We start from the raw sequence: 27,987 nt of genomic DNA, 5'->3' as shown, positions 1-27,987 counted from the left end.
GGAAAAGGCCCTGTACAAGCTGCTGAGATCATTCATTTATATGCTGTTGGAGAACCTTTGACAGCTTAGGGCATCTGAATCTTCTCACTAGCTCTTGCAGCATTTCGGACGATGTTCGTCTCTTGGGAGCTTCCTCTCCTGAGTTTCCTCAAGGTTAACTTCAACAACTATGTTTTAGATAGTGGCAACAGAGGCATAGATAGATTTGTGATTAAAGGCTTGGACTCTAGTTTCATAATAGTTGGCGGGAGTCCAATTTTTGACACCTCGATCCTAGGAGCGAAGTTGAGAGCTTCTTGAGCAAGCATCAGCTATGTGCAGCACACTCTAAAAGCTAGCTCCATCCTAATTGAGGGCGATTTTGGTACGGTGATTAATTGGATCCATGGAGTGAGTGCACATCCCCTGGTATAGAATATTCGGAGTCTGATGAAAGGGAGCATCTTCTTTGATGCAAGACATATCTACCGCAAGGCGAATAACGCTATGGACTGTATGAGATCCTTCATGGCTCATCACTCAAATTATGTGCTCAGGACCGACTTAACACTTGTTCCGAGGGTCTTCCGAGATATGTTGTTTTTTAATTTTTTTAAATATATTCATACCAGAGTAGTGTAAATTCTCCACACACACACAAACACACACACACACACACACACACACACACACACACATATATATATATATATATATATAGATAAAGCCTCCTCTCTAAACATGGTCAGATGTGTTTGCAGCATGCAATTGGTTGCCAAACAAAATTTGACTTAAGTGAAATACACGAGTCAATACCGAATACTAGTCTGACTTTTTTTTTTGTTTGTTTGTTTTTAACAAGCAAAGATTACTAGTCTGATATGTGTTCCATGTTCGATCCCACCTAGTCTATCCACAAAGGTCACATGACTTTCCCTCTCCTATGTAATTTGTTATGCTTGAACTCAATAGATAAGAGCCGTTATCATGTACTATAGCCGCGTAATCATGCCGCATGTGCATAGGGATGTGGAGAAAATTCAAAGAAAGGGAAGACATTGCCACGCAATACCATAATACTCACCTGAAACACCCATTATGATCAGTTGAAAATAATTCAATTTTTCCAATCATGTCCCATCGTGGCAAGGGAACCCGAAAAGAACCCCGTTCCAAGAAATTATAGTCCTAATAAAAAATAGTTAATTTGTTTCACCTTTTAAATTTTATAGTCATTGCTGCTTAGTGATCCTTCTTTCAAGAATTAAAGAATAATCACTCACTCTGCTTACATAAACATTGCTTTCCTCGTAAACATATATACAAACACAAGAAGTCGCATGCCGCCCATCAGGCTAATAGATCCGTCCATTATTGGCAGCACAAATATCCTAACCATCTAAAATGCAAAATTTACATTCCTAAACTTTCAATAAGTCACATTTTGAGTGTTATCTTTCACAATTTTTGTTTTGCTCTTATTCGAACATTTTCAACTTTACTAAGCATAGGGTTTATGACCATTCTTGTTCTCCTTATGATTTTCTTTTAAAGTTGAAAGTTAAGACTAAAGAGTTGCACATGTATTTTATCAATTTCTTTTAATCTCTTATAAAGCATCGCAGCCTGTTATTCTAACCTCGCATATTCCAAAACTAAAGCAGCAACTGCTATTACTTCACATGAACAACTTAATATTTCTGGTATACTAATTTCATGAATATAATTACATTGCTAATTGGCAAATCAAATGCGATCCTCATACTTGATTACTCCTATTTACATCAATTATAAACATTTGTAGGCCGTTCTTCTTGACTCGATGCCATATTGAAGTACTCTTAAGAGACCTATGATTGCAAATAGAATTATATGTGCAATATTAATATTTAAGCGCACGCACATAAAAATGTTAAAAAGATAACCACAACCATGCAGTTGCCACTCAGTGCATCATCTTCGCTAATTTCTCTCTAAGCAAGCATGTTTTCTATTTAGATGGGAACAGTATGAGGACAGATGTGATCTATATCATCAATGTGCTCTTCTCTCTGGGGATTGGTGGGCTCTTGCTTGGATGGCTCTGTATTTATGGCAAGTACCATCCGAAGAACTGAGGACTTTTCCTTAGCTCTTTTTTTTTTTTTTTTTTTGCTAATGCGGGTGGATCAGACCGGACGGGACCGAATACACTCAATAAAGACAAAAAATAGTATACCTCGGAGTGCCAAGGGCAACTCCCCATCGCCAATCCATAAGGTGCCTCCGGAGTGACAAGCTACATACGCAGCTATCCAATCCGCAGCACCATTACCTTCATGGTAAATATGCTTGGCCTGAAAAGCCCATCCATCCCTCGCCATAACCCAAATGTCACGGAGCAAGGGATGGTCACAACCGCCACGCCTTGGACCCCCCTGGATCCAACTGACAACGGTGGCTGAGTCACCCTCCAGGATAATGGACCTAGCCCGTAAGACACACCGGGCATGGCGAAGGCCTGCCCACGCTGCTGTCAGCTCCGCACTCGGAACTGAAGTGTCAAATAACTGACTGCCACTGGCAGCCACAACCCTGGCATACGGGTCCCGGATAACAAAACCCGCGCCTCCCCGCATACCACCATCCAAAACAGACCCATCAAAGTTGACATTGAGGAAACTCGGGGGTGGGGGGCTCCCAGGTGAAAAACACCGTACGAGAGACTGCCGAAGCAGAGTGGGAACCCCAGGTGTCCCGAGCTATCAAGGTCCCTCCAACAGGGATAGTGTAACACAGCTCGGCCGCCTGAACGTGGGCACTCTCGACAACAAATCGCGGCGACATGCGTCGTTCACTGAAGGTGCGAGCATTCCTGGCCAACCAGATCTGGTAGGCAATGTAGGTAGCTCGGACAACCTCCTGACGAAGCACCAGGGACTCCGATCCCTGACGCATGGCCTGTAAGAACAGGTCCCTACATCGCCATACCACCGGTGGGACCCCTGCCAGCCGCCAAGTGCCCCTAGCCCATGTGCACCGAAACAGGGCATGGTCCACCGTCTCGGCCACACCACAAGCCCCACACACCAATGGGATCCTCACACCTCGACCTGCGAGTACAGCTCTCGTAAGGAGACGGTCCCAAGCCACCTTCCAGAGGAACAACGCAACCCTCGGGTGGAGCCCCAATCGCCAGATCCAGGCAAAATCAGGGCCAGGCTCGTAATCCTGCCGAAGGATATGGGAGAGATCGCCCATCCTGACCCTGGATCTGGTCGAGGAACCCCACACACGTATATCTGGTCCGCCACTCCGTGGTAACGGTAGTGAGCGGACCCGCTCCGCCAAATGCTGCCCGAACAAACGGGCCAACTGAATCTCATCCCAGCCAGCCCCCCCGGGGGTCATGAGATCACAAACCTGTAGACCCTCCCCAGCCTCGACACTAACCATAGTCGGCCAGAGCCGCAGCGGGAGGCCGTCGACCCATGGGTCTACAGCTACATCGACGCTACGTCCGTCGCCTATCAGCCATCGGGTGTGACTCGACACCAATGGCACGTACGTCGCTATCTCACGCCATAGAAAGGAACATCTCCGCCCTCCTCGGGCCCAGCCCTCCGGGCTTGCCCCCCATAGCGGATAGTCATAATCCGACTCCAGAGCCCCTGCGGCTCCAGGATGAGACGGGAAGCATGCTGGGCAAGAAGTAGCTCTCGTCTCTCCAGGAGAGACACCACCCCTAGACCACCTTCCTTGAGGGGGAGGCAAATACGCTCCCATGCCACCATGTGCACCCCACGACCCCCTCCATGTGAGCCCCATAAGAAGCCCCGAAGAAGTCGCTCAATCTTCAATAAAACAGACCTTAGCACCACCGTAGTTGCCATAAGATAGATGGGCATGGAGCCCAGTACAGATCGAATCAGCATGACTCTGCCCATCATAGACAGGGACGCTGCCCGCCAGCCCTCTAGTCTACTCTGAACCCGCTGCACCAGCCCGGTGCACTCAGAAACTCGCAATCTCCTACCCGAGATCGGAACACCCAGATAGGTCCAGGTCCCGTCCTGCTCGGGCATCTCCAGAATCCTCCGAATCCCCCGTCGAACCCCGAGTGATGTGCTAGGGCTGAAGGAGATGGAGGATTTCTGGCCATTCACTCTCTGACCGGATACCGTGCAGTAGGCAGCCAAAACCCTCCTGATAGCCTGAGCGTCCGCTACGCGAGCCCGGGTCAGGAGGAGGCAGTCATCGGCAAAGAGTAAATGTGATATCGGCTGGGCCCCTGGAGCTGGGACATAGGCCCCCAGCTCACCGGCGGCGCACGCAGCCCGCAATGCCCGAGACAAGATATCAGAGCAAATGATAAACAGATACGGAGATAACGGGCATCCCTGCCGAAGCCCCATAGTAGAGCTGAAGAAAAGAGATGGAGAGCCGTTGACCAAGATAGAGATTTTCCATGCATTTATGAACACACATTGAGACGTCAGACGTGGATGCGTTGGCTGCTGCGTATCAAGATGATGGCCAGCTTACGGAGGACAAACACATGTCCCATTCTATATATTCGAGCGCTGTCACCATGCAATGATGTCTAAAACCAGGATTTGTAAGCGAGAAATATAAACGTTCCTACTTCTCATAAAAGAAGATTTTTATGTGTTCAAGGTTGTTCTTTCAGGCTTTGTTTTATTTCGTTTTACTTTTATTTTGAATAGAAGTTCTTTGTGACTTTGTTGGTATGCTGTAAATTTCTCGTTCCACTAACATCACACAGTTTTGGTACTCTTGGCACGTCCAGGACTGGTAAACCTTTTTGTTTAGGTTTAATATTGGTGAGACTATATACAAAGGAGAATGGTTATTTTACATGTAAGGTACACGCTCAAAACGCCATCATTTTCTTATAGAAATTGGATGGATAAAGGGAACAACATCTGTAGCTTAATGCATTGTATGCTTAACCAAAATGTCACGAGGAAAGTGGTGGGCTATGGATCAAAATTAAGTATCTAAGAAAGAAAGAGGAGGAGATAGATACAGATTATAGGCTAATGGATAAATGAGCTCTTTGCATTATAGGAAAGTTTTTTTTTTTTTTTTTTTTTTGAGCAGTAAGAAAATTGCTTTGGGCATGGCTCTCTCATGCCAGCAAAAAGTTTTCTGGCTTGCTAATGTGGGCTTGGCTACTCAAATAGTCAACCACCTTTTATGCATGTATTACGCTAGTTCGTAGAGTTTGGATCCTCTGCAGCGCATGTTTTATACTGTAGAGAGATATGTACAACACCAGATGGTTGCACCCCATCCAATCACAGAGATAGATGGTTTTTAAAATAAGATATGGTATTGCATGCTATACATGTTGCACTTTGTGTGATAGCTGTCGGTTACAACTCTCTATGGTGCACACCGCAGAAATTCCGACTCCTAGTTCAAGAGAAAATTTAATGTGCACAAAAAGAGTGCCCTTCGCATTGCTCATAATGGCATGAGAGCACTTAATGTTGCATGAAATAAGCTATAGACGCTCAATAAGTAAGAGGGGAGAGACTAGAAAGATTTCAAAGAAAGAGCATATATAAAAGGCAAGCCACAGTTTGTGGGAGATGGATGACAACCATGTAGTAATGATTTAGTGAATTCTCGACATATTAGCATACGATAGTCTCCCTCTAGTTCGTCTATAACATATTTAAATACCAAATCAACTCTATTTGCTAAACTTGTTCTCCAAAATGCTAAGTTACATGACATCCAGGGTACCCATGGAGAAAGAAAAAAAAAACTAATGCAAATAACTCCATGAGATTTCATAGATAACCTGTCCGGTTACGTACAACTTTTGTTCCTTATGAGACATGATCCAAGGAATTAGCTTTCATGCACACATGGATACATGATGTCTGTGTAGCGAGAGAGAGAGAGAGAGAGAGGTTGCTTGGTGACTGGGTTTTTGGTAATTGTGATGCTTCCAAAAGAATTTCTATTATAATAAGCTGAGGCCCACATCCTTGATGTCAGATAAAGAGGCTGGGAGAATGTGAAATAGAGTATGGGCAAGCTTGCCCTTGCTTTTTATGCACCCTCCTTTCTTTACTGATCCAGCATGCCCACTAACCTACATCTAGTTCCAAAAGCATCATTTCTTTATGGAGTACATCTCCCTTTGCCTCGGGCCTTACATTTTCCCATTCACTTCATTTCTCGCTTTTAACTGCACATCTCTGCATTGGGTTCTTTATATATTACCTTTTGCTCTAATTATTGAGGGCCATGACGCTTAAAAAAACAAAAGGGAAAACCCTAGAATCATGTTTGTTAAACTAACAGAGTGAGTAGTTAGCATGTTAAGCTCCTCAATAGTATGAACAGTAAATCCAGTTTTTTTTTCTTTCCTATTCATCGATCTATATAGGCTATATACTCTTATTAAGACCATCATCTTTGCTAATTTGATTGATGTCCTAATTTCTGAGGTAGAACTAGTTTTCTCATATCGGTGATATATCTATATATATACTGGAGGGTGCAAGCAGATGTAAGAGCTGATCTTCCAATGGGTCTCAAATATCAGAGATAACTTCATAAAGGAGGTAATGATTTCTCCTCTCTGTTCTATAAAAGGAGTAAATTATTGAAGTTATAAAGTATATGTAAATCCAGGTAACCATTCAAGGGGCAGCTGCAACTTGAGCCCACAGCCTGAATTCACTACTGTTTTAGTACTTGTGCTTCTAGAGTTGCTTAGACATCCCTTGACAAATAGAGTTTCTACCTTTTTATATTTTTTTGAATGGAACTGGCAAAATTTTCTTCAGTAATTCTATTAAATGAGCATTTATTTCTCTCATAGATTTGCCCCTTAATATGTCCCTTAGCCTAGCATCATTTGACCAAATGATGAGGCTTGGTTTAGAGTTCACAGACTAACTGACCCTCCCTAATTGGTAAAAAGAAGCTAACAGTTGGCTTTCAGTATATTAGGGCATACATTTTGACTACCAAAGTTGATCCGAGCGAAATTCCAGGATGGATCCAGCATCATTTAACCGGTTTTCACCGTCTAGTTTATCGATCGGCTTAGCTGATGCAGAGACACCAACTTCATCATTCAATGGAACAGAAAGGAGAAAATGATGTTTATGAACACATTATTTAAAATAATGTTAGGCCCAATTCAGGTACCAGAGGCAACTAAGGAAGCAGTCCAGGGTAAAATTAAATCAGACATTATATTCTGCAAACGCATCGCTTTTGATCTAACTGACAAGGTTCTAAAATCACATGACCAAAAAGCAGACCCTGCCATGATTGACAACTTTAAGGACCATTCCCTTCATCATGGCCAAATCAACCTGGCTTTGCTCAAGTCCTAGCCGGTCAAAATACATCAAGGTTTGTTTTTTTTTAGAATTATCCTCTGCTTCCAAGCATATTTTATCTCCTACCTCAGTCCTAATCCGGCACCTGGATTCTCAATCTTGCTTTATCTTTTCTATTCAATGAGACTGGTAGTCCTGGGGAATAAGCCAGTGAGTATATCAAAACCAAACATAAAAGAATGTCTGTAGCCATCCATTAGTATATTAAAACCCGGGGCAATTAAAGCCAATATAATAACACTCAGTGCGGGATTATTTTTGCCTCTAGGTTGTTGGTATCAAGATCTAGGATCGAATTCAAAGGTGCACCCATGCCTAGGCTTTTTCTTTTTTTAAAAGAAAGAGAGTATGAAAGAAAGAAAGAAAGAAAGAAAGGTCCTGGTTTTAGGATCCTATAGGTGTTTGAGAAGAAGACAAATGGGCCGGAAGGGAATAATATGCTTTTTAAGTGAAACACATGGGACCATGGCTGTCTTTATTTTTCCATACGTCCACTAAAAGCATGGATGTTAGGCCGTGTCCCTCGCATACGCTGTGCTGAAGAGTCACAGTGATGCCACGTTGCCCTGTACCATCTTTATGAGGCCTGGAGGGGCCCATGTCGCATTCCCCTATATATGACATGGGATGCCATGTCCATGGAGGGACGCGTCATGCATTCATGTGCTAGATCCTGCCATGACTGACCCAGTTTGGAATTGGACCCCCCATCATTGCCTGAAATCTAGGCCAGGGGTCACTTATGGTCCCAAGCTGGGACCTTGGCTTCGACCAAGTCAGGTACCGAACGGTCGACTCGATTTGACCGAGAAGGCCGTGAAACTTGAAATCCAACCAAAATGTGACTCAAAACATGGCTAGGGCTAAGCTGACCGAGAAGGTTTATCATGCCGGCTCCAGATATACTGATTTTTTTTTTTTTTCCTTTTCTTTTGGGAGATCACTCCGGGTCTAATCGGGGCCATGCTAGTCTGAATTAAGTCCATGTTTATCCACACGCACGTTGTCATGTGGTTTGCCTACATAGGCATTGTTTTAAGGCATATTGCATACAAGAAGTTGGTCGGCATAACTCTTTCATAGGTATCATTGTTTTAGCATCTTGCTTACGAGAAGTTGGTTGATATTACTCTTACGAGGATCATTATTTTTGGACTCATTTGATTCAAAAGAATATGAGTTGGAAAAGTGTTGCCAGCGAGAAAATAAAGAAATATTTTATTTTTTAGTTAAAGTTTTCAAAAAAGAGAGATGATTTAGAAATAAGATTTCCACATTTTATGGAAAAGAAAAATCCATGTGAGATTGAATTGTCCAATTCCCACCGACTGGGAATGGGGATCATTTTTTTTATTTTCCTTTTACAAGTGCTTGTATGCTTTTAGATAAAACGGATAAAGTCTTTTTCTTTATCAAGGGCATAATATGTATTTTAAATAACTTTTCGAAAAATTAGGTGCTCAACCAAAATTAGCAACTTTGAAATATGTCACTTTTCCATAATCAGCCAGCTATGCAAAAACCACTTTTCTAGGCATCATATACCACTTTTAGAAAAAACATGCTTGCAAGAAAAAAATCTTAATGTGAACTAAACGAGTCCTTAAATATTCTTTAAGTGCATTACATTTATTTTGAGTAAATTATAGAAATCATGCTGAGGTTTACGCTTATTACGCTTGTATCCAATAATTTGTAAAACCTACACTTACACCTAGTTAAATTAACAGTATTAGATAAATCATTTACCTCATACGAAAAGTTAAAATTGCCCTTAAGGTTATAAAACCTAACTTGCACATATTTTCTTATGCCCTTAGATGATTATTATATCACTTAAGGTTGTTTTAATCATTTTTAAATTTTTTCTAACATGGTATTTGGGTTCAATTTAAGGTTAGCGGTTTGGTTAATGTTTTATTAAGTTATGGATCAAAAATATTGAATAAAAATAAATCTTAGAGAGGGTAAGCATCTTTTTGTTTTCAAGCTATTTGGTGTAAGTATAATTTATTCCTAGTTTTTAGAAAGATTTTTGTAATTTTTTTTTCCATCTTTTTAAGTACTGCCGGAATTTTGATCCTAGAACTCTCCCAAGATTAAGCCCTTGAGTGAGGGGCCAGGCCATTGGACCAAAACTTGTTCCAGCTGTTTTCTTTTATTTGTTTCCCTTCTTCTTTATTTAGTTTAATATTAGTCATATAATTCATAGCATTCCTATAGTATTCTTGATAGCATTCCCATATTTGTTTCCCCTACGGCCTAGCTATTTTATTGGAAGAGCTAGCGAGGACTAGTTCAAGAGCCCCATGGGTCTATTTTTGAACAATGTGATCTTTAGTCTTTTTTTTTTCTGATTGAATATTTTTTCGCCTTAATTATTGCTTAGATTTTCCCGAGCGGGGAAAAATAATAAAAAAAGAATATTCATTATATTTAAAAAAAAAAAATCTAAAAGCAGAGGTAAGGAAGTTTGCACATCTGATTTTCCAAAATGAGCAACATCTCGAACTGGACAAAGCAAGAAATGATAAGAGAGGATAACTTCTCATGAGATGACTCGCCGAACAGAATTTTCTTCCAAAGGAAAGCAAGTTGGGTCACTTCCTCCGAAGAATCCTCATAGTTTCAGATCCTTTTATAAAGCTTCTAAAGCATGCAGCATCCTTTGGTAGAAAAGCCGGTTTCTTGCAGGTTTCTGCCGTACAGAACTCTCAGAGACTCAATTGGCATATTGCATTAATGTGAAAAGAGCTTCTTAATGTTTGGATAGCGATGTAGATCTTTTCCTCATCCAGCCGTAACGGAGAGCACAGCCGGGCGAACCGGGCACCGACCATTTCGTACGGGTTCTACACATGCTTCAACCCTTCCATTATAGGTACAACTTGCTGCAAAAGTGTGAGAGGAAGACTAGATTCAGTCACTGCGATTCTTCGAGGGATTCACTTGAGTTGGTAACTTCTTGTATGGATGAGAACAAGAACCCTCAGGGATGATTGGTTAAATATAAATCTTTAGTTGTTTATTTTCAGTACTTAGATCATACAAGTAAAGAAGGAAATTAAATACTGACTTCCTTCAGAAACAAAAATGCTCAACCTGCTGCAATTGCCGCTGCATTCCTGGCCGAGGCAACCTGGGGCAATGAAGGGGCTTGTCATGAAACGTCAGAGTAATGCATTGAAGAGTAGAACAAAAAATTTAACTTGTTGGTCATGCAACTCACACTTACTAAAAAACCTACAAACAGTAAGATTCTAAGATGCATTTCATCATACTTTTATAGCTAGTCGGAGTTGCCAAACCTAGTACGTCTACTAGCCTTTTGCATGATTTGGCTGCATCAGATTGTGATTTTCTTGAAGAAGCACGATGGAATGATGACTCACCATGATGTCATGACATGCCATTGTAGCATGCATGAGCTGCACACAGTACAAGCTCTTTATGTCGAATGCCACATGGATGTACTCACCTTTCACATGTGACCTTTCGAAAGACCAATAAATGGAATGCCAGTAGAAGAAAAAGTAAAAGGATCCTACAACAGCCCCATCTCCCTGTACCAATAACGCAGGCCTATCCTCTATCATGAAAGGCTGTGGAAAAATGAAAGCAAATGGAAAATAAAAGGAGAAAGGCAGGGACGGGTGTGCCCAAAACCTGGCTCTGCTCAAAAGGCTGTGGTAAAGGAAACAGAGTCCACCAACAATTCAAAGCATGCTTTCAACTTATGCAATGATACCACTCAGTTTGACTAGCCAAGTTGGGCTCCATCATTTTCACTTGAGCAAGAAGCAATGATGAAATCTTGTTAGTGGTTAGAACTTAGAACCAGGGTCCACAAAATCTATATAAAAAATTATATTAGTACATTATTGATTCGGTACAATATGGTTGATAACAATACGCATTCTGTATCAAAAAAAAGCTAGATATTGGATGGTACATAATGGTTCTATTCAATTTAGAAAGGCACGTACCCGGCAGCTCGGATACTGATCCAAACCCATCAATGCCTTACTGATAAAATACAGTATAGTCAGTATGAGATGGTACAAGTCATACAGCAAGCAATGGTTAGAGCCTTAGCGGGTGCTTAAACTTGATATTATTAAGTACCTTCTTAAACATAGTGATGATATTTTCAGAATTGTTAAAAAAAAAAAAAAGTTGACCTATTCATGAACGTTTCCTTTGCTGAATAGTTTTCTAAATACTTCATCGGTGATGTATTATTCATGAATTATTTAAGCACTGTTGAATTTTACAATTTATTAAAAATATATATGATCACCAATGGTGGGTACTTTTTGCTAGGTTTTTTCATTCTTATGTTTTCAAATATGTAAACATACCTTTAGCCTACATTATTTGCATTTACCCCCATTTTTTCCTGCATATTTTTATTTCCAAATGTTTATAAACAGTGAAATTTTTGTGATTTCTCTAAATCCCAATAGTGAACTTTTGGCAATCACTCTCAAGAAACAAGTACTCATGTGTACGAACTTCACCACTTGAGAAACCCTCCCACTTGCAAATCCCAAAGCAACTGAGAGCTATGATGAACTAGGGCTTACGTTAATGGTTACGCCCTTCCACTTAGCAACCCAAGGCTTTGGTTTGATTCTTGAATAGTACATTCTCAAAAATCTCCGCTTCGGCAATTTGAATGCAAGTGAGCCTCGCTCCATTTCTTTTTCAAGAAACATAAAATAACATATAAAATTATCATTGATTACTTCTAAACATTTGTTTAATATAAGGTTGATGAGGAGCCCATATATTCAAATTCTAAGACTAGCTTTATATATGAATTAGCAGAATTGTTTCAGGTGGATTATTAGGACAAACTGACACCCTCAAAATGTATGAAGAATCATCTAACAGTTGTACATTATTTGTGAACTACTGGGAGTGTTTGATTCTGCTTATTAGATTTCTTTTGACGAACCCGTGTGGTCTGAAAAGGATGACAATCAACGTCAGAAATAAAACTGCAGTTGAAAAGGTTTAAAAAGGTTTGTTTCAGATGTTGTACTCCACTTGACACACTCGCACCCAATCCCTTTGGATAGGATCCTATGCTTGATTTATAACTCATTAACAAATTGGCAGTTTATCTCGCTACTCCTTTGACTGCTAGTTCTAAAATTTTCCCTTGGAATCCATAATATAAGCTTATGCTAGTAAATAAGTTTCGTGGTGTTCATAGGATGCCTGTTGGGACGTAGTTGGTAACCAAGGACGGGCAAGTGGATTTCTATCCCTTTGGACAGGTGGAGAATAAAGGGGAAAAAAAGAGTATATTTTGAGATTGCTAGCATAATAATAATGGAATCTCCAACTGCTTTAATATAAGAGAGACTGTATTTTATTCAAGAAATGATCTGCAAATCAGTGTTTCCGCCATCATCATATCGCATGTCCATGAAATTGTCGATTCCTTTTCATTAGTGATGCTTCTATTCCTCTGCATTAACTTCTGTATTCATATAAGAGAGATTATATTTCAATTAAAGAAGTAATCTGCAACACAGTATTCCTGAAATCATGAGACTGTATGTTCATGACTTTCTTGATCCTTTCTTATTATAACGCTGCTTATCTGTAATATGCAACCAAAAGGGCATTTCGATCAGCATTGTTAAACATACAAGCAGTTGATGAGTACATCGTCCTTAACCCAGAATTCATACGCTTGGACTGCTATAACAAGCTATGAAAGCAATGGATTTTCTTTTCTTGGTTCCAATTTGAAATTTCGAAAATCATAAATGCATTGTTAATTCCTCTATTCTCAATTCAATTTGATTGTTGTTTTCACCATGGGAAAATGATTTTCTGCTAAGATTTTGGATGTTTCATCATGTCATCGTGCTATACTAGAACTGAGCACAAAAGGATTCCTTAAAGACTTAAAGACTGCAGTCATCTGTCACATGGCTTCTCAGTACACCAGAGTTTGACCATTTGCCCTTTATCTTGATCTTCAACTTCCCAAAATTCAGATCTGTAAATGAAAATATTAATTCTATAATAACATGGAATATATTTGTATAAAATTAATAATTTATAGGATTAACAAATTATTTTTATGGAATATATCAATGGTAGTTTTTGCATTATATGGTTAGTAATCTTGGAATTTGATAGAATATCAAATTGGATATTTTCAATCACTAGAACATAGCATACCAAATATGATGATCTTAGATCATTGGGAATTGGATTATTTCAGCATAAGGATCATCTTAGTGATCCCATTTGGATAACCAAACACCACCATAGTATTTGTAGAAGAGCTGAGCTTGAGTCATGGGATGATGAACTCAGGCTAGGTTAGATTGTCTTCCAGTATGATGGAAGGTGTTATTATAAGGATGACAATGGAGCTCGGACAGATCTGAATGTTTCATCATGTCAGCGTGCTATACTAGAAAAGACTTCAGGAATGCAGTCATCTTTGTCACATGGCTTCTGAGTACACCAGATTTTGACCATTTGCCCTTATCTTGATCTTCAACTTCCCTAAATAAATGTTCTTATGGATCCTCACGTACTTTCTCTATTTAACTCCTAATGTTCTGACCAAAATAAGAATCTAAATCCATGCAAATCCAATTATAAATACCATAATCTAATCACAAACATCATGATCAACTCATGATCAATCCAAATAAGCCCATAATCACGATAAGGTAATCGATACCTTCACCCCTCTGTTTTCTCTTTCCCAACTTTCTCTTGCATTTGTCGCGGATCTGGCTCTTGCTAGAGACCATCGAATTTTGCCGCCCCAAAAACCCTCCCTTGTTTCGTCGTTCATTGGCTCCATCCCCTATTTTTGTGATATCCGCACCTGCCATCGATTTCCGGACAAATCTCTCCTCAATCCATTATGACCAAGTTGGACAAATGGCTGCATGATTACTGGTAGTTTACAAGGTCACATGCTTTGATATCCATGCATTTTTGCTTTCTACATTTGGACCACTCTAACAACGAATTGCAAACAAGTAATGAGACAAATACTAGAGCATATAAGGTAGAATAGTGCTAGTATATAGGCAACCACATAATAACCTAAATAAAGTTGGTCCATATAAGATAACCGAGAACCTTGCATCAATGATCCAAGTTGTTGGATATGATATATTGTCTTTAAATTGCTTACCATTGAAAATAGTATGATCATTCCTAGATGCATAAACGATGCATAAATAGTTTAGAGATAATGTACATCATATCAAATGGCATGAATTATCCTCTCGGGTCACTAATTGTCGCACTATTTTGTATATAAAAAATCAGCTTAGTGAACTTTTAGAAATATCAATTATAACCAATTAACCATCCTAAAAATTTTAAGAGGCACGTACTAGGGCCAACTGACTGAAGTCATTCTTAGTTTCTAATCATCAGTTTCGACCTGATCCTAATGAAATATGGGTGAAGCTCTTCCGATCCCTTTCTCCTCCAAACAAAAATAATGAGTGAGGTAAAAAATGTTACAACTGAAGCTTAAATATCCCAAGGCTGAGATCACTTGTGGTCCGTTAAAATTTCTTTTCATTTATTCAATGGAGGCTAAACTAATTATTAGACTGTCAGAAAATCTAAAGTGAATTAAGTTTCTGAAGAACTTTGCCGACCACATAGTATATGTCCTTGCATTATTTTATATCCTAGAGTTGTACTCTTAATCGTTGCAATCACTGTCATATTTCAAATGACCGTTTCAGTTTTCTTAAAAAACCTTATATATATTTTTTGGGTACAGAAATGTTGTGAAGTACATATGTCACGCCCCGAACCCAGCACCCGGGTCCGGTATGCGACCGGCCGCATGAGCCCAAGAGCAGTGCCCTAGAGATCATGCAAGGCCTATGATTAACAAAAATTCCAATAAATCCACAACTAATATAATAATTCAAATAGACAAATCCGATATGTCCGAATAAACAAATTGGTTCAATTACAAAGTCTTCAAATGTTCATCGACATCAAAGAAGGATAAACAAACTAACTAATAACTCAAGTACTCGCACTCTGCGCACATTCCATCCAAATCTATGCATCCTGCAACTCTGGTAAAGAAAAAGAAGAAAAAGGGGGTGAGCTTTACAGCCCAGTAAGAATCCCTACACATCCATACCAACACAATAATAATATGAATTTGAAAGCCACGACAAATCAACGCACATTTCATGAAATCATAAACCGGTTATCAAAAGGCTCAAATAATCAATATAAGTATGTACGTCAAATATCAATGAAAGTCCAACCACGCAAGAATGATATAGCATACGATAGCTCATAAATCTTCATTAATGTTTTCAATGCTTTTTCTTTACATTCTATATTAACTTGATCCGGATCAATTATCTTTCCGACTTTGGGCCAAATCCCGGTCACGTTTCCAGCCCGTGACAGGGCAAACCAATAGTGTCACACTTAGAGCCTGTGACGGGCAAACCAACATTGTCACACTTAGAGCCTGTGACGGGCAAACCAACATTGTCACACTTAGAGCCTGTGACGGGCAACCAATAGTGTCACACTTAGAGCCTGTGACGGGCAAACCAACATTGTCACACTTAGAGCCTGTGACGGGCAAACCAATAGTGTCACACTTAGAGCCTGTGACGGGCAAACCCATAATAACGAGACGGCCCAAAGTCAATGTTCATTTAATCAATTTCACATCCACACATCAATCCCTTTTATTTACAACTATAGACTAATCCGGTCACGTTTCCAGCCCGTGACGGGGCAACCAATATTAACAAGGTTAGTCTATAGCACCACATCCATAAATCCAATTATACAGGTGTAGGTTATGCACATGCATACATCATAATATCAATCACAAGCCAACACAATCAAAATATAGTTTAATATAACAATTTTGATTTGTCTGGATCATAGCATATTAATTCAGATCGTAGCATATTATACATATATAAGTATAAAAATATTTATATTATGCAGGATTGGCGTACAAGGATTCTTACCCTTTGTTGAAAACTCAGACAAACTAATCACCGTCCTCACGGCGATCTATGAACCGGAATGCGCAGGACTCCGCTCAGCGTCCTCTCGTCCAATAGATTGTCCCCCTACAGAATCAAGACAATATTAAAAATTATCCAGAGTATCTGACAACCCAAAACCCTCCATTGACCTACGACTATCCAGCAATCCTTACAAACCATGGTCTCCTCGTATCAAACTAGAGAGAGAAAACTCCAATCTAGAGAGAGAAACTGGAGAGAGAAATAATCCAAGTAGAGAGAGGAACTAATAAACAAGAGAGAGAACCTAGGAGAGAGAAGAGAGGAGAGAGAAAACTCTTCCTCCTTCTCAAAACAGGGGGAACCGATCCATCTCCCTCTCTTCTTGGATCAGGGTGGCACAGCCACCAAGGTGCCCATCCTCGGCGACGACGGCCGGCCAGTGACGGCCATCAACTGCGGCACCACCGGCGACGGTGGTCGGCCGGCGGCCAACCAACGAGGGGAAGGAAAGGAGATGGGATCACGAGGAAGGAGATCTCGGTCCACCTCTTCCCATCCCCTCTAAAACCCTAGAAATCCCTCTCAACCAACCCACAGTCCCGATTCAACCCCCAAAACCATAGATCCGGCCAACCCGACGGCCGGCGGCGGCGAAATCCGAAAGAGAGGGGCCGAAACAGGGGTACCCTGTTTCGGATCCCTCTCCGACGGCTTCACCGGCCAAAAACCCCTCCAACGCCCCCAAAATCCAGAACATGAAGCATAAGGGAAGGGAGCCCCACTTACTTCGGTCCGACGGCGTGCTCCGGCGACCTTTCCGGCGAGGAATCGGCGGAGAAATTGTGAGCAACTTGCGGAGGGTCTTCACCGAAGGAAAGAGGAAGGCTCCCCCCCCCCCCCCCCCCCCCGCGGCCGGCCGGATCTCGGACCTCTCCGGCGCTCGGTCTCCTCCGGCGAGTCGCCTCTCCAACAACGCCGCCGCCGCCTCCCCCTTTGCACCCTCCCTTCATCCACCACGATCGTGCCTAAGGCACGATCGTAATAAGGGGATGGGCCCGGTCTTTTCGGGCCGGCCCGTCCCCCTTTCCTTTTTTTTTTTTGTTTTTTTGGTTTTTTTTTTTTCAGGGGTATTACATTCTCTCCTCCTAAAAAAATTTCGTCCTCGAAATTAACTTACTTGAAGCCTCAAACTTTAAAAAAATATGCATCCGTTATATTATCCCCGAGATTTCAAATAGTCTCCCTCTCGGAGTACCTACTCACAAGATTTTGACATACAAAAATAAGCCCCAGAACCAGACAATATCTGGCAGGGGAGCCCCGCGGTCCCCCCTCATGTGGCCCCCACGTGGGCACTGGGTGCCTCACGTGCTTCGCAAAGGCGGGGGCGTGACATTTGGTATCACGGCTCTTGTCTGATGGTGGGAAGGGTGTGAGGCCCAATAGTCCCACATCGGAAAGACTCGTTCCAGAGCCTGGGCATATGAGGCGGGTGTCTCCTAATCCTGCAGATGCGTTTTGGGTGGAAAACAAAACCGGGGAGGGGTGAAGGATGCTTGCATGAAGCCCCAGAACCAGACAATATCTGGCAGGGGAGCCCCGCGGTCCCCCCTCATGTGGCCCCCACGTGGGCACTGGGTGCCTCACGTGCTTCGCAAAGGCGGGGGCGTGACATTGGTGTGAGGCCCAATAGTCCCACATCGGAAAGACTCGTTCCAGAGCCTGGGCATATGAGGCGGGTGTCTCCTAATCCTGCAGATGCGTTTTGGGTGGAAAACAAAACCGGGGAGGGGTGAAGGATGCTTGCATGAAGCCCCAGAACCAGACAATATCTGGCAGGGGAGCCCCGCGGTCCCCCCTCATGTGGCCCCCACGTGGGCACTGGGTGCCTCACGTGCTTCGCAAAGGCGGGGGCGTGACATTTGGTATCAGAGCCGAGGACGGCTCTTGTCCGATGGTGGGAAGGGTGTGAGGCCCAATAGTCCCACATCGGAAAGACTCGTTCTAGAGCCTGGGCATATGAGGCGGGTGTCTCCTAATCCTGCAGACGCGTTTTGGGAGGAAAACAAAACCGGGGAGGGGTGAAGGACGCTTGCGTGAAGCCCCAGAACCGGACAATATCTGGCAGGGGAGCCCCGTGTTCCCCCCTCATGTGGCCCCCACGTGGGCACTAGGTGCCTCACGTGCCTCGCAGAGGCGGGGGCGTGACAACATATTAGCACATATTACCTACCTTGTTGCCCTCAACTCCTTTTCCTCCCATCGATATGGTAAAATTGTCGAAGCATCCTGGATTTCTCCTTTGCTTCATCTGTTATGCAAGTTTGTCGGACTTCAAAAAATTATAAACTCGAAAACTTATAAGTCGTATAATTGTCGATAAGGGAATTGGAGAAGATTAATCAAAATTATACTCCACCTCAGGCCGGCGTGAAGCCCATCGGGCTACGCCCAAAAAAGTTCAGATCGATTTCAGACTTAAATATAGAGCCTATTTAGTTTTTGGGCTAGGCTCGGGTATGTGGCCTGAGCCCAAGCCCGAGCAAGATCCGAAATAGAGCCCGAATGCAGATCCAAATCAATTTATTCTTGCCAAATAACAACATACAAAAATAATGAGGAAGTAAAAGACAAATTAAAATGAGTATAGCCGATAATAATGTAGCATGTATCATTTACTTGTATTATAGGAGAGAGCCTGATTTTTAGCCAGTTCATTTACTTGTGAACGACGATGAGGACGCCCAGCTCTCCTTAATCCATCCTCGCTTCCCTATTTTTATTTTCTGTTTCCTCGGTTGTTCCTTTAGTTCTTCTAGTTTGTAGTTTTGGTATTTACTCGGTGTTAGTGTTTTGGATTCTACAGATAGATCTTGATTTCTAGTTTGACTTGGGCATTATATGGTAACCCCCCCCCCCCCCCCCCCCCTCCCCCTCCTCCTATTTTCTCTTTGGATTGTTGATACGTTCTTGATTTCTGATCTATTTTGATGTTATACAGTGATTTCACTGTTATATTGTGCCCTAACTACGATTTTTGGGTTTTAATTTTGTGATAGCCTAGATCTGGATATTGCCTTACGTGATTTTTTAAAATTCTTGGATTTTGATAGCTTTTTTCTGCCCCAGTGATTGATGATGGAGAACTCTTTGATTGGATGTCTGCTAGTTTTTAAGTTTGAATTGGGCTATCCATTTCTCATGTTTCTTGGCAGAGGTTTTTTTTAAAATTTGATAGTGCTGCAACGTTTTCATTTTTTCGTTGTGTTGTTCTTTTGTTTTTTCTTGCTGTTACTTACTTTGCAATCTTGCACGAGAATCTTGCCCGAAAGTTCTTTTTGATTTCCTGCTAATGATTAAGGTCAAGATTTGTGATTCACGATCAGTTGGCCCTTTCCCTATGAATGCAGCTATTTGATATGATATCAGTTGTTTGCCTCATTTTCATTTGGGTATATCTGTGCAGCCATTTACACTATTTTGATTTCGGATGATATATTGGTGATTAGAGAAAGATCTGTAATTTGATCCTTGCATTCGATCTTGTTTAATGCAGATGCAGACTTGACTTCTGTCTTTGATTCACTACACCTGTGGATCATTCTCTCTTTATCTCTGAGATGATGATCGCTATTTTCTCTGTGCCTTCATATTTTTTGTTTTAACTTCTACATGTTCTTATGCCAATACATTCACCTATGGACATTGTGGGAGATGTTGTGCTAAGTTGGGATTTTCGAAGGATGATTTCCCCCTGGGCTCTTACCTCTCCCTTCCCTAGTTCTAGTTATAATACAGAGATAATCTTCTATCATCTTCGCTGGCTCTATTTTTGTAATTCAAACTTGTTGGATTGAACAACATTTTTGCACACATTTTGATTTTTTCTTAATTGTTGTACGTGTATATTCACAATGCATGAACCTCTGTCAGTCAGTTCTTGATTTCAGTAGATTGCTGTTATTGGTGGTATGTTTTAAGGTGGGATTTAAACAGGAGATAGAGTGTTTATAAAAGGTATTCATAAAAGGTGTATCTGTGATGTGTGCAAAAATGTTGTTCTATCCAACAAGTTTGCATTATAAAAATAGAGCCAGGGAAGATGATAGAAGATTATATCTGTATTATAACTAGAACTAGGAAAGGGATAGGTTGGAGCCTAGGGGGAAATCATCCTTTGAAAATCCCAACTTAGCACAACATCTCCCACAATGTCGAAAATAGTGATCATCCTCTCAGAGATAAACAGAGAATGATCCATAGGTGAAGTGAATCAAAGATAGAAGTCATGTCTGCATCTGCATTAAATAGGATCGAATGCATGGATCAAATTACAGAATCTTGCTCTAATCACCAATATATCATCCAAAATTAAACTAGTGTAAATGGCAGCACAAATATATCCAAAAGAAAATGAGGCAAACAACTGATATCATATCAAATAGCTGCATTCATAGGGAAAGGGCCAACTGATCGTGAATCACAAATCTTGACAGGAAATCAAAAAGAACTTTCGCGCAAGATTCTCGTGCAAGATTGCAGAGTAAGTAGCAGCAAGGAAAAACAAAAGAACAACACAACGAAAAAATCAAAACGTTACAGCACTATCAAATTTAAAAAAAAAATCCTCCGCCAAGAAACAACATGGGAAATAGATAGCCCAATTCAAACTTAAAAACTAGCAGAAATCCAATCAAAGAGTTCTCCATCATTAATCACTAGGGCAGAAAAAAGCTATCAAAATCCAAGAATTTTAAAGAATACGTAAAGCAATATCGAGATCTAGGCTATCACAAAATTAAAACCTAAAAAACGCAGTTAGGGCACAAAATAACAGTGAAATCACAGTATAACATCAAAATAGATCAGAAATCAAGAACGTATCAACAATCCAAAGAGAAAATAGGAAGGGATTACCATATAACGCCCAAGTCAAATCAGAAATCAAGAACCATATCTAGAATCCAAAGAACTATTACCGAGTAAACACCAAAACCGCGAACTAGAAGAACTGAAGGAACAAACGTGGAAACAGGAAATAAAAATAGGAAAGTAAGGACGGATTAAGGTGAGCTGGGTGTCACGCCCCGAACCCGGGGCCCGGGGCGCGAGCAGACGCCGCGCACCTGCAGGGCGGACCCCGCAGGCGCGCAAGGCAGATAAATCAGATCAACCATCAATAGCTAAACAAAGATAAATTCCAGTTTCCATATCAAATGTCCATAAATATATACACATGTCAAAAGGAAAGTCAATGTCTACTAGCTAAATACATCATGATCACTCCATCCATAATCCCTATAATCACATGTCATCACCTGAAAAAAAAATGTAAATAATAGGAGTGAGCTAACAGCTCAGTAGGCGACATCATGCAATAAAGTCATCATATAATATGTCATAATGCATATAAAAGCAGCTAAACTCATAAATCCAAAAATCCACACAATAATCTGTAAACCCGATCCGAGACTCAAAATATCTCAACCGCATGACTACGGCCACATCACCCAGTGGCATGGTTACACCGAAGTGCCAATACAACTCTCCGAAGAGCCGCTCCACTGAGCCAACGCACCACTGTGCCGCACCCCCTGGTGCCAATCTCACGCTCCGCAGAGCCAACGCACCACTGTGCCGCACCCCCTGGTGCCAATCTCACGCTCCACTGAGCCGCTCCGCAGAGCAAAACGCACCCCTGTGCCGCCACTATTCTATCACCGGTGGTCACGGTGTCGGAACCAGTTCCTCAGTACAAGTCGACAGGGCCAACGTATCATCCCATTGACGGGGTCTAGACTATAGTCACGCGGTCTTTAAAAATCAATAAATAAATTTTCCACATCGTGAATTTCTAAATCAAAGTCATGAACATGCTCCCAATAATAAGTCACATAACAGTTTATAAAAAAAAAAATAAATATTTAATTCTAATTCTAACACATAATGCCAAGAATAAATCATAACATCAAGATATGCAAGATACATGTTATAATTCGATTTTAAAGCAATAAGTCACCTACCTGGGTTCGCTTAAAAGATCCCTGCCACAGATATCACGAACCCCTGATTAAACATAAATATTAATTATTTAATTAATTAAGAAACATAATTTAAACTAATTTCAACCCCTTAAACTCCTAAGTTCATAAATCCAAGAATGGGCCCCCAAGATCAAACATATACCCTAAAATCAGAATCCTTTAGACCCAAGTCAATTGTGGCCCAAAACAGATTAGGCCCAATTGAACCAAACCGGATAACAGGTTCATATCAAATTTCGGGCCCAACCCAAACCAGTCCACAGTTCCAATTTGGCCCGACTCAGCCCAACACAGACCCCCAACCCAACCCAGACCAGGTCTGATCAGACCATAACAAAACTCATTCACTTAAACTCAGACCCAACCCAATTCAAGAAATGGGTGGAATCGGTACACGGTCTGATCCACACTACCCAACTCAAGTTTAGGCTAAATCCCATGGTTCAATCAGATCAGGGTCTGTTGTGTCTGGTTTGAGACCCAAATAGGCCGGTACACGGTCTGATCCACACTACCCAACTCAAGTTTAGGCTAAATCCCATGGTTCAATCAGATCAGGGTCTGTTGTGTCTGGTTTGAGACCCAAATAGGCACGGAAATCAAAGCAAGGTATACGCCCAGGAAGAAGAAAGAAGAAGAAGAAGAAGAAGAAGAAAAGGAAGGAGGGGGGGGTGGCTGGTGGTTCCGGTCGGCCCTCGGCGGTCGACCGTGGCCCTCGGCGGCGGCGCTCGGCCAGCCGCCGCCGGCCACTCTGCTGTCACAGGCGGCGGAAGGGATGAAGAAGAGAAGAAGAGAAGAAGGAGAGGAAGAAGGGAGGAAAGAGAGGGACCGGGGCTGGGAAGCCCGGCCCCTTGTTCGCCCACCTCCGGCCGAACCCGTTTCGGCCGGATTGACCCCGGCCGGCCACCGTCGGCCGGCCGAATCCCATCAAAAAAATTTCCAAAACAGGGGATGAAAACCGGTTGCCATCCCTCATTTCTCTCCCCCTTAGATCCATAAAAAAAATAATGAATGGATTGTCTTTCTCACCTCCGGTCGTCGACGAGCGAATCCCCGGCGACGTTGGCGGCTCCGGCGGCGGCGGTGGCTCCGGCAAACCTCTCAAGAAAAGGGAAGAAGATGAGGGGAAAACTCAAATTTTTTTTTAGAGGGATGGGAAAAGGGATGGGCTCGGACGAGGCTCTCAGAGGAGAGAAAGAGGGAGAGAGAGATAGAGGGAGAGAGGGAGAGAGGGAAAAGGGGGGGAGGTGCGAAGATCCCGCTGGCCGTTCGGCCGGCGTGGTCTTCGTGGGGCGACACGAAGAGCGAACTGAAGTCGGCATCCATTACCGACTTCAGTTCTTTGGGCCCAATAACAGGCCCAAAATTCAGATCTTTACACTCTAACCAACTAAAAAAAATTTCGTCCTCGAAATTAAAACATACCTCAATCCGAGAACATGGCAGGAAACTTCTCTCTCATCTCCTCCTCCAGCTCCCAAGTAGCTTCTCTCTCACTGTGATTGCTCCACTGCACCTTTACATAAGGAATCGTGCGCCTCCTCAAAACTTGGTCCTTCCTATCCACTACACGGATAGGCTGCTCAACATAAGAAAGATCTGCGCGGAGCTGCAAAGGTGCCACTTCAATCACATGACTGGGATCAGCAATGTACCTCCTCAGCATGGAGACATGAAATACAGAATGAACCCCCGATAGAGCAGGTGGAAGTGCCAGTCTATAAGCAACAGATCCAACTCTCTCGAGAATCTCGAAGGGTCCCACATATCTCGGACTGAGCTTGCCTCGAACTCCAAACCGCATGATCCCTTTAGAAGGGGATACTCTGAGGAACACATGATCTCCGACCTGAAATTCCAATTCCCGCCTCCTGATATCTGCATAGCTTTTCTGTCTACTCTGAGCTGCTCGGAGTCGTTCTCTGATTAACTGAATCTTTTCCACTGTCTGCTGCACCATCTCTGGACCCAAGATCTTTCTCTCCCCCACATCATCCCAACAGATAGGCGATCTGCACTTCCTACCATATAGAGCTTCATAAGGAGCCATCTGTATGCTTGCCTGGTAGCTATTATTATAAGCAAACTCTACCAGTGACAAGTGATGATCCCAAGAGCCCCTCATATCAATAGAGCAGGCTCTCAGCATATCCTCTAAAATCTGGATGGTCCTCTCAGACTGTCCATCTGTCTGTGGATGAAAGGCTGTACTGAAGCTAAGGGTGGTCCCCAAAGCTCTGTGCAAGCTGCCCCAGAAATGTGCCACAAACCGGGAATCTCTGTCTGATACAATGGATACTGGAACTCCGTGCAGCCGTACTATCTGCTCGATATATAATTCTGCCAGCTTCTCCAGTGTCATCCCGGTCTTGATTGCCAGAAAATGAGCTGTTTTGGTCAGTCTGTCTACGATCACCCAGACTGAATCATGACCTCTAAGGGTACGAGGTAGTCCTGATACGAAATCCATAGTGATATGCTCCCATTTCCACTCTGGAATCGGCAGAGGCTGTAGCATACCTGCTGGTCTCTGATGCTCAATCTTAACTTGCTGACAAGTTAAGCATTGAGATACATGCTGGGCAATCTCCCTCTTCATGTTATTCCACCAAAACACCGCTTTCAGATCCTTGTACATCTTGGTACTGCCTGGGTGCACTGTATATCCCGTACTGTGAGCCTCATCCATGATTTCCTTCTTCAGACCAGGATTATCTGGAATACAAACTCTGTTAATAAACCTCAAAGAGCCATCTTCATGTATACGGAAATCTGACTGTGTACCAGACTCGATATCTCTCCTGATCTTCTGGAGTCGAGGGTCATCAACTTGCGCTGCCTTAATTCTATCAATAAGTGTAGGCTGGACTCGCAAGTTTGCCAATTTCATAGTAGCCTCATGTAGATACACCTCTATCTCTGCTCTCCTCAGATCTTCCAGAATATCCTTCTGAGTAGTAATCAAGGCTGCAATATTCCCTGAAGATTTCCGGCTCAGTGCATCTGCTACCACATTTGCCTTTCCAGGGTGATAGTGGATAGTCAGATCATAATCTTTTAACAACTCCAGCCACCTTCTCTGTCTCATGTTCAACTCTTTCTGAGTGAAGAGATATTTCAGACTTTTGTGATCAGTGAATACCTGGCATGTCTCTCCATACAAATAGTGTCTCCAGATCTTTAAAGCAAACACCACAGCTGCAAGCTCAAGATCATGAGTGGGATAATTCTCTTCATAGGGCTTGAGCTGTCGAGAGGCATAAGCAATAACTTTTCCATTCTGCATCAGTACACAACCCAAACCCTTCTTGGAAGCATCACTATAAATGGTAAAATCAGTACCGGTAACTGGTAGAGTCAGAATAGGTGCTGATACTAGACGGTGTTTCAATTCCTTGAAACTTTTCTCACACTGATCCGACCACTCGAATTTCACTCCTTTGCGAGTGAGTCGAGTCAAGGGCCCAGCAATACTAGAGAAGCCTTCTACAAATCTTCTGTAATAGCCGGCTAATCCAAGGAAACTGCGGATCTCTGATACATTTGTCGGTCTGTTCCAGTCAACTACAGCTTCGATCTTCTTCGGGTCAACCATAATTCCTTCTTTAGATACCACATGTCCCAAGAACATCACCTGATCCAGCCAGAACTGACATTTCTTCAGTTTCCCATACAATTGATTCTGTCTCAAAATTTCCAAAACAATTTTCAAGTGTTGCTCATGCTCAGTATGACTCTTGGAATAGATTAAGATGTCATCAATAAACACAATTACAAATTTGTCCAAGAAAGGTTTAAATACCCTGTTCATCATATCCATAAATGCAGCTGGAGCATTTGTCAACCCGAAAGGCATCACCAGATACTCATAATGGCCATATCTGGTGCGGAAGGCAGTCTTGGCTATATCAGACTCCTTTATCCTCAATTGATGATATCCAGATCGCAGATCAATCTTTGAAAACACCTGGGCACCCTGAAGCTGATCAAACAAGTCATCAATCCGGGGCAGGAGGTACCTGTTCTTGATAGTCACTTTGTTAATTTTCCGGAAATCAATGCATAGCCTCATACTGCCGTCCTTCTTTCTCACAAATAACACTGGTGCACCCCAAGGAGAGACACTGGGTCGAATGAAACCCAGATCCAATAGCTCCTGCAACTGTTCCTTCAGTTCTTTTAGTTCAGCAGGGGCCATTCTGTAAGGAGGTCTAGATATGGGTGCCGTACCAGGGTTTAGATCAATGGCAAATTCCACCTCTCTAACTGGTGGTAAACCAGGAAGCTCATCAGGAAAAACATCAGGGTATTCCCTGACCACGGGTATGTCTTCAATTTTCTGTTCCGACTGTTCAGAATCCATGACGGCTGCCATATACACAGAGCACCCCTTCCTGAGAGACCGAATACCCTGTAAGGCTGCCACTATCTGAGGGGAGACACACCCTCCATCACCCACAAAATAAAACTCTTCAATGTCAGGGATTCGGAAAGTCACCCGCTTCGAGAAGCAGTCAATGGTAGCGTGATATATAGCTAACCAATCCATACCCAGAATTAAATCAAATTCATGTAAGTCCATGACAATAAGGTCAGCTTTCAAGTCTCTACCCTCTACAATTACTGGGCAAGACTTGCATATCAGTGAGGTGATCATCTTACCCCCAGCTGGGGTACTAACACATAATTCTCTCTCCAAGGGTGAGCAAAATATATCATGCTTATGCACATATGTGGATGAAATAAAAGAGTGTGTGGCCCCTGAGTCGAATAGTGCATATGCATAAGTAGAATGTACTAATAAGATACCTGTCACTGCCATGTTGGATGCCTGGGCATCCTGCTGTGTCAGTGCATATACCCGTCCCTGGGTGCGAGATCCTCCTCCCCTTTGCTGCCTGAGGACAGCTGACTGGGTAGCCTGTACTGGAGTAAAGGAAGTCTGTCGTTGAGGAGCTACAGAACGCGGTGGCCTCTGCGCAGATCTAGTACGAGGACAATTGGAAATCCTGTGACCCGGCTGACCACACCCGAAACAAACTCCAGAAACTGTCTGAGTCTGAGGGCACTCAGCTATCCGGTGGCCCTGCTGACCACACCTGAAACATGCCCCAATACCAGGCCGTGTCTGAAGACACTCAACAGCTCTATGTCCAGTCTGGCCACACTTGAAGCACATTCCTGATATCCCCCTGCGATCCGGTGCAGTCCTCCCATATGGAACTCGCTGCCCTGCTCCTGGACGGAACTGCATAGGTCGGCGCAGATGCCGCTCACCGTCAGAATCAAAGTCCCTGGTCCTCTTTGACTTCCCTTTCTGAGCATCCTGTGTCTCCTTCCAGATGATCTCCATATTTTTAGCTCTGTCAACTAGGTCATCATAATCAGTCGAGTGAACAGCAGCTAAACCCTGACGCAGGCGAGGCCTCAGTCCTTCCTCAAATCTACTCATCCTAGATTTAGGGTCTTGGACAAGAGATGGTGCAAAACGTGACAGTCGATCGAACTCAGCCTCATAATCCTCCACAGTCATACTCCCCTGAGAGAGACTCAGAAACTCCCTCT

The 27,987-nt window shown here is 42.5% G+C and overlaps 1 long non-coding RNA gene across 1 annotated transcript; it reads right to left on the bottom strand.

Moving 5' to 3' along the window:
- Positions 1-13,761: 13,761 nt before the first annotated feature.
- Positions 13,762-19,289, bottom strand: LOC120113308. Its single transcript, XR_005515240.1, has 3 exons — positions 19,058-19,289; positions 18,612-18,689; positions 13,762-14,220 (listed from the first exon to the last, which is right to left on the bottom strand). It is a non-coding gene; the product is annotated as an uncharacterized LOC120113308 (long non-coding RNA).
- Positions 19,290-27,987: the final 8,698 nt, after the last annotated feature.

This window comes from Phoenix dactylifera, chromosome 15 (genome assembly GCF_009389715.1).
Source record: "Phoenix dactylifera cultivar Barhee BC4 chromosome 15, palm_55x_up_171113_PBpolish2nd_filt_p, whole genome shotgun sequence".
In the NCBI taxonomy this organism is placed as follows: Eukaryota; Viridiplantae; Streptophyta; class Magnoliopsida; order Arecales; family Arecaceae; genus Phoenix; species Phoenix dactylifera.
The sequence above is the reverse complement of the archived record's forward strand: the minus strand, read 5'-3'. Positions and strand labels throughout refer to the sequence as shown.